Source organism: Mytilus californianus, unplaced genomic scaffold, assembly GCF_021869535.1.
Source record: "Mytilus californianus isolate M0D057914Y unplaced genomic scaffold, xbMytCali1.0.p SCAF_8, whole genome shotgun sequence".
Taxonomy (NCBI): domain Eukaryota; kingdom Metazoa; phylum Mollusca; class Bivalvia; order Mytilida; family Mytilidae; genus Mytilus; species Mytilus californianus.
Window position 1 is genome coordinate 49,531,312 of NW_026262734.1, and position 7,593 is coordinate 49,538,904.

General features: G+C 28.7%; 2 long non-coding RNA genes across 2 annotated transcripts; both read right to left on the minus strand.

Moving 5' to 3' along the window:
- Nucleotides 1-331: 331 nt before the first annotated feature.
- LOC127711236 (uncharacterized) lies at nucleotides 332-4,178 on the minus strand. The gene is made up of 4 exons (XR_007986609.1): nucleotides 4,020-4,178; nucleotides 2,260-2,329; nucleotides 1,156-1,206; nucleotides 332-809 (listed from the first exon to the last, which is right to left on the minus strand). It is a non-coding gene; the product is annotated as an uncharacterized LOC127711236 (long non-coding RNA).
- A 1,529-nt stretch (nucleotides 4,179-5,707) lies between these two features.
- On the minus strand, nucleotides 5,708-7,308 carry LOC127711677 (uncharacterized). The gene is made up of 3 exons (XR_007986842.1): nucleotides 7,244-7,308; nucleotides 6,467-6,530; nucleotides 5,708-5,807 (listed from the first exon to the last, which is right to left on the minus strand). It is a non-coding gene; the product is annotated as an uncharacterized LOC127711677 (long non-coding RNA).
- Between the last annotated feature and the right edge of the window lie 285 nt (nucleotides 7,309-7,593).

Genomic DNA, 7,593 nt, shown 5'->3' on the forward strand with positions numbered 1-7,593 from the left:
ATACATGTGGAGGGGGGAGGTAATTGTTTAGAAGCTGAGTACAAGCCTCAAAAATCAAACATTAAAATATAAATAATCATAAATGAGAAAAAATGAGAAAAAATATAGAAATCAATCAAACAAAAATGAGAAAATATGACAAACTGCAAAAACTATAATTATTTTCACTTGAGTGGTCTCAGATGCTGAATAATGCATTTATAATATATAAACAAAACCAATAAATAAAACTGACAGCCATTAATTTGTATGAAACTAAAGAATGCAGAGTCAAAACAAACCATCTAACTAAACATTTTTATTTCTAGTTCATATTGCACCAAAAACTCAGTACTTAGATTGTTTAATAGGGGATTTTTTTTATTCCCTTTTAGTGTTTGGCCATCAAAGTCCTACTTAATAGGTTTCTAACCAGAAAAAATCATTTCACAAAGGACTTATAATTCTTAACCAGTGTACATATATATAATTTAAAAAATATATGTAAACTGAAGCAAGTCTTATGGGTATCTTGTGAAACCATACATCATACCTTTGGGACCTCTCAAATAACAATAATTTCACAGTTTTTTTTTATATTTCTTCAATCACAAAACAATAATTGAATGCAAGAAAAAATAATGAAATAAATATTTATAATTTGAATAATAAAGCATTAAACATTAATTGCATTTATAATTCATTCTGCTTATAAGACAAATATCTGCTGATTTTTTTACAAAAGATAGCAACAGTTCATCCAATGGTTTGCAGGATTGTAGTCTGAGGATTTTACCATACAAGGAAGGCAGCAACAGCAACTCTTTCGACTGAAAAAGAAACAAAGTTAAATTTCAATTGTTGATTCTTAATTTTAAAATAATCTAACGGGAATAAAGAAACAGACATCAGTGTATGTTAAACAATTTGTTTATTACTTATATTGATTACTCAAAAATATATAGCATCAAAAATATCCGATTTTATTGTTATCTCCCCTTCATATATCTTCTTCAGATCTAGTATTTGCTTTAAAGGGTACATTATTTTAAAATGAAAAGATTGAATACTGATTTTTTAATAAAAAAAAATATATATATTGAAATCTATTTAGTGACATTCATCACACTATAACATAAACACATTAAAGTTGTATGTTGATGAATAAGTTCTCACCTTATAACAGCTGTATCCCAGCAAGTAACCCAATGGAAACCTGATGCTAACCTGGAATATAAAAGAAGTCAGTTATACTAAACTTTCCTAAAAAAAATTATTACACATGTACTAAATTTAAAATTGCACTAGGATAACAAAAAATTTGTAAGGGTTCCGCGGAACCCAGTGTCTCGCCTACTTTTTCTGTTAATTGCAGGCTCAACAAAAATGAGGAAGTAAATCAATAAAAATATTCCACTTGATACTATCTTTTGATTGTAAGAAGCTTCTGTCCAAGTTTGGTAAAAATCCAGGATAGTTAATGAATCTAATAAATATTTAAAAACTTTAACTGCAGACTAAATGTAATGTTAACTAGAAGAAAACAAAATTTCCTTCTAGATACTAGCATTTGATCATAAACAAGCTTCTGTCCAAGTTTGGTACAAATCCAAAATAGTATAAGAGTTATTAAAATTTTAAAAACTTTAACCACAGAGTGAATGTGTTGTTTCCTGGCAGAAAATCTAAGTCCATTTAAAAATAAAATAAAGAAAAAATGGATTTATTTTGTTACAAAATTTACTTCTGGATACTATCTTATGATCATAAACAAGCTTCTGTCCAAGTTTGGTACAAACCCAGGATAGTTTAAGAAAGTTATTAAAATTTTAAAAACTTTAACCACAGAGTGAATGTAATATTTCCCGGCAGAAAAACTAAGTCCATTTATAAGTAAAATACGGAAAAAATGGAATTTTTTTTTTCAAAATTTACTTCTGGATACTATCTTATGATCATAAACAAGCTTCTGTCCAAGTTTGGTAGAAATCCAGGATAGTTTAAGAAAGTTATAAAAATTTCAAAAACTTTAAACCACAGTGTGAATATTTGTGGACGCCGCCAACAGAATGTAGGATCGCTATGTCTCGCTTTTTCGACTAAAGTCGAAGGCTAGATAAAAATCATGGAAAAAATATTTGGTATTCTGAACTCAGTTTTATATTTACCAAAAAAATTCAACCGGTATCTCATCAGTGAAAAATAATTTTTTTGGTACTAAAGAACCTTATGAAATTGATTTCAAATATTATATTACTAAAAAGATGCTTGATTACCTACCAACATGTTAACAATATCAGACATCCAAGTCTTACTCCCAACACCATGAAAACATCATCATTATAACAACCTAAAATAAAAAAAAAATAAAAAAATAATTACTTGTTTTACAGATTAATCTGTCTCTAAGAAGAAATAATGCTATGTTTCATTTATTAAAACCAGTTATACATTATCATCTTCACTATATAAACTTTAAACTGCTAGAGATAGAAATTGATCTTGTGCAAGTGCACGTATATGTATAAGACAATGATTTTGGAATATTCAATTACAAAATCGGATGGTTTTGTTCTCTTTTGATGGTTCTTAAAATCATTTTCATAACAGTGTAGACAACCCCAATACTTATGTTGGTAATAATACTAACTCAATTACTGTAAATTCAGAAACTATTGCAATGTTTTTATCATTGCGAAAAATGCAACATGGTTGCATTGGCAATAATTTAAACTAGCATTTTGAAATTTTTTATATGAATTATAAACAGGATTTTTCTCAATATCGCAAAAATTAAAATCGCATTTTAGTCTAAAATTACAAAATCGCAATTAATGAATGGTTATTATTTATTTGAATTTATTGAATCATAAAATTAATTTTTTACTCTTCACATTGAATAATCCGAGAAGCGGATTATGTAAAATGTGAAGAGTCAAAAATTAATTTTATGGTTCAATAAATTCAAAATAAATTATAGCCATTCATTATAAATTTCTATCAAAAATAAGGCTCAAAGAACTTTTTATATTATTTATATTAACCATAACAACGTACACGGATGTTGGCGTATGAATATACAATGTCAGAGTGGGCGTGTCGCCATAAAAATTGACATTGAAAATAAAAGTAATACTTTTAACCAATCAGAAGACAGTAAATACACCAAATTTATTTATTAATAATTGCACGCAATAATTTCTGAATTTACAGTACCTTTAACTTGTTTTGCCATTGGCTATCGATAACAGTGATTTTTCGCTCACTCAGTCTGTCAGAGGCCTTCCAATAGGGATTTAAATAGAATAAAAGAGCAAAGTACATGTAGGCACAAGAGAAGAAAAAAAGAAAATAATTATTCAACATTTAAATCAACAAACAAGGTTTAGTCCTCTGCTAGTAATTCGTACTATTTGATGTAGGCATTTAGAACCTTTGGCGACCCCAGTTTAAATGTCTATAACACATTCAATGTGAAAAGTGGGCATTACCGACAAACTTTCACCTTATCTGAGGGGCCTGATGGGGTGGTCTCATCACGATTCACGAGTTGATTTTTTTGTCAATCACAATTCACAGAAAATAAATTTCCATGATCACGGATCACGAAAATATAAAAAAAAAAAAAATCTGTAGAAAAACGGATCACAATAGCGAAAATGCGTTGATCACGAAGAACGAAAATAACCCATCAGGCCCCTCTTATCTGACCCCAGTCAATAGATAACATAAGAGCGCCAAGAAATCGTCTTCACTCACAGTCCATGCTTTTATGAAAATGATTCTATATCAATTCAATATTCAAACAGTTACAGACTTTGCATAAAAATTTGTTCGATCCAAATAAGTTTACAAATTCATTGATAACTTGCATACAGTTGGTTTCTATCCAACACAACTCACTCGATACCAGACAGAAAACAAATGTAAGACTAGATACTCTAAAAATCAAACACTGATAGAAAAGAACCCTTAAAAAATAATGTTAAATGCCTATTTATATATTATTACCATAAAATTTGTGGAATATATAAACTTACCACATATTTTTCAAGGTAAAGCCTCAGACTTGGTGAAGATTAAATTGACCATCTCCCTTAGAGCTGCTCTCCCGGCTGACAAGGTGGCTCTCCTCATCATCTTAACATCTTTTTTTTTTAAATATAGTTTTATACATTAAATATATCAGATGCATTTCCAATAAGTCCCCTTTCTTGAAAATTTTAGCAAATCAATTGTTAATGACCCAAGATTTCTCCTACCCTGCATACTTATTATCTAGAGCTCTGCTTACATTTATTTTTTTTTATTACAGAGCTCTAAATAATAGTCAATATTAGCTAGTATACAAATGATATTAAAAAAAAATGTACAAACGAATATCCAAGTAGATGAAAATCCTAACATTGAGGGAATTTCAAGTATGTGGAGTTAAACAGGGGTATAATAAATTGCCTCCCTTTGACCCATATTTCACCCTGTTCGGACTCCACATCCTTGTTATATTAAACAAAATAAATAAAATAGTACAATTGAAATTAAAAAATAGATGGATAACAAAAATCTAACACATTTCAATAAAATATTTCATACTGATCGACTTATGGTGGCAGAGTGGTCTAAAAAGTAGTTCAACTACTGTATCACTAGCCTGTCAACACTGAGAACCCTCACATGAAATGTTTAACTTCATTCTTAATTTGAGTAGGGTTTGCCCGTTTCCCTGATGAAGGTTATGTTTTGACCAGGCACTCTGGCTGTCTCCACAAATAAAAATTTACAGCCAAAATTATAGTAAATCATGTTAAAATGGTGTTTAACACCAAAAATCAACCAATCCAATTTCAACAAGATGTTCTTCAACTATGCCTTTTGTAAAATTATTCTTCAAAAAATATCACCTTGGTTACAAACCAAAATCAGCTAAAAATGACAAAAAAAAGTGCAAAAAATATATTTCTAACTTCTTAACTTCGTAAATTCCTCTGCATTAGAGCACCCTTATCACATATCTTAAAGATATTAAAATTAACATGAAAGAAAATGTAAGGGGATATATTTACTGCAGACCATTATTCATCTTTTTAGTTTACATTAGAGAGGCATTTGCTATGGTAAGGTATTTTGAAACGTTGCTAAAAAAACAAAAATAATTAAAATTTTTGCTAAGAAATTTAGTGGGAACATTCACATCGGCAGATTTAATTGCATTAACTACATGTATAAAGTAACTTGTAAAATTTGAAAGTATCTCAAATCCTAAAATAACAAAAAGATGGCAAAAATATATACTGTAAATTCAGAAATTATTGCGTGCATTTATTATTGTGATTTTGTCATTTTAGACTAAAATGCGATTTTAATTTTTGCGACATTGAGAAAAATCCTGTTTAATACATATAAAAAATTTCAAAATGCGAGTTTTAATTATTGCGATTATAACACTGTCGCATTTTTCGCAATAATAAAAACATCGCAATAATTTCTGAATTTACAGTACATTAAAATTTGCAAAAAAAAAAATACATTTCAATAATTGAACATTTTTTTTTCTTTTTCTTTTAGATTATCCATCTAAAAAATGGAAGTGTTTTGACTAGACATGAGTATAAACGGAAAATAGAAAGATTTTTTGTAATGTCAAATACAAGTTATATAAGTAACCTACAACTTCCAATCTTGTTGAAAATGGAGAATCTTTACATATTTTTTTTTTGTTTTTTGTAAAAAATTATAAACATTTTCTCAAGCATACACAAAAATAGTCTGAATTACATTCTTTACTGTTGCAGTTATATCACACAACCATTTTATGCAGCCACAGTTATCTGAAAAAGAAATATACATTACTCATGAACATTGAAATAATATTTAATGCAAAACAATTATAATCAACTGAGCATTACAATCATAATGTATAGAACATTTCTTTTTCTTTGTTATAAAGTGATTTGTTGACATAAATTTTAAAGTACCAGTATTTCTTAGCAATAAAAGGATGAAAAACAAGTCATTGGCTGATGTCTTGACAAATATCTTTTTAACATTGTTTTATAGCTATATATAGTATATCAGGCTATTAACATACTTGATTGAATTTTTTAACATTTAGTCATGTTGAACCTTTATAGCTTATTATACAATATAGGTTTTGCTCATTGTTGAAGGCATAGGGTGACATTTAGTTGCATCCACATCATTTGGTCTCTGGTTGATAGCTGTCTCATTGGCATACATACCACACTTACATATTTTCATATATGAGGACAACTATAGATAACAAAAAAACTGAAATCCCAAGATTTCGCATTATACATTATACTTTTTGACTTCCCTTATATATCTTTATATCTCCTTCTAAATTGTTTATTCAACTATAAGTAAAGAAGACATTAATATGTAAGATTTACATCTGTGCCTAACAAAAATCTTGGGCTTTAAAATGCTCTTGGATGAAAAGTTCATAAATCTATGTATTGATTCTTACCATAAAAGTCAGCTCCAATGCCCACTCCCAGCTTCAATCCTTACAGACAAGCTGTGATGCTAACCTGAAATATAAAATGATAATTCATTAATAAAACCCTGTAACTCGGAAACGTAAAATCTAAAATTTATAAAAATCGAAAGGGAGCTCATGTCAATAGGTATAAACAATTCACCACAATTTCTTGCAAGTTGGTGAAAGCATTCTTGAGTTATTGTCTGAAAACTGGAAAACCCCCCTTTTTTTTAATGAATAAAACCCCATAACTCGGAAACGTAAAATCTAAAATTTATAAAAAACGAAAGGGAGCTCACGTCAATAGATATAACACAATTCACCAAATTTTTTTGGGCAAATTGATTAAAGCGTTTTTGAGTTAATGTCCGACATGTTGACGACGGACAATGGTATACCATAATATGTCCCGTAAACGGGCGTATAAAAACTGTTTAAAAGGTTCTTTGTTGGTATTATGTATATTGAATAGATTGAATGACTGGTTGTTGGTTGCTTAAGGTCCAGTGGCAAATCATTAAATAGAAATAGTCTTAAAATGTGTTATATATGTCAAGAACATATGGATGAGACAGCAATCCAACAAGCCAACACATTTTTATGTAAATTCAGATCCTAAACTTTACTCTTATTTGGTTACTGATATAATAATAATAGAAGATTCCTGTAAAAAATCTTTTTAAGCGTTCAATCTTGTTTTTCCATAAAATATTTATAATACATTTGAGTTTTCCAAAACAGGACTAACATACTGGTACATACCTTTGTATTAGCTGTATAAGACCACCAAGTCTTATTCCCACACCATGAAAACATGTCTCAGAAAGAACCTGAAATGAAATTATAATCAACACATTATAAATTTTGTAAATCAATTTATGTGTTACCGATAACCTAAAGTTTACTAAATATTGTTCTGATTTCTTATTGCAGGTAGACAATTGTATAAAATCTTTTTTTTTTTAAATCAATATAAAAGATAGAAAAGTAAAAAAACGTCAGATTTAAATATAACTGCACAAAATATATCTGAATATTTTACAAAGTTATCTCCCATTGAATGCAAAATCGTGTTTTAAATTGTACTGGTCTTTTCTTGGTTTAATGACTAT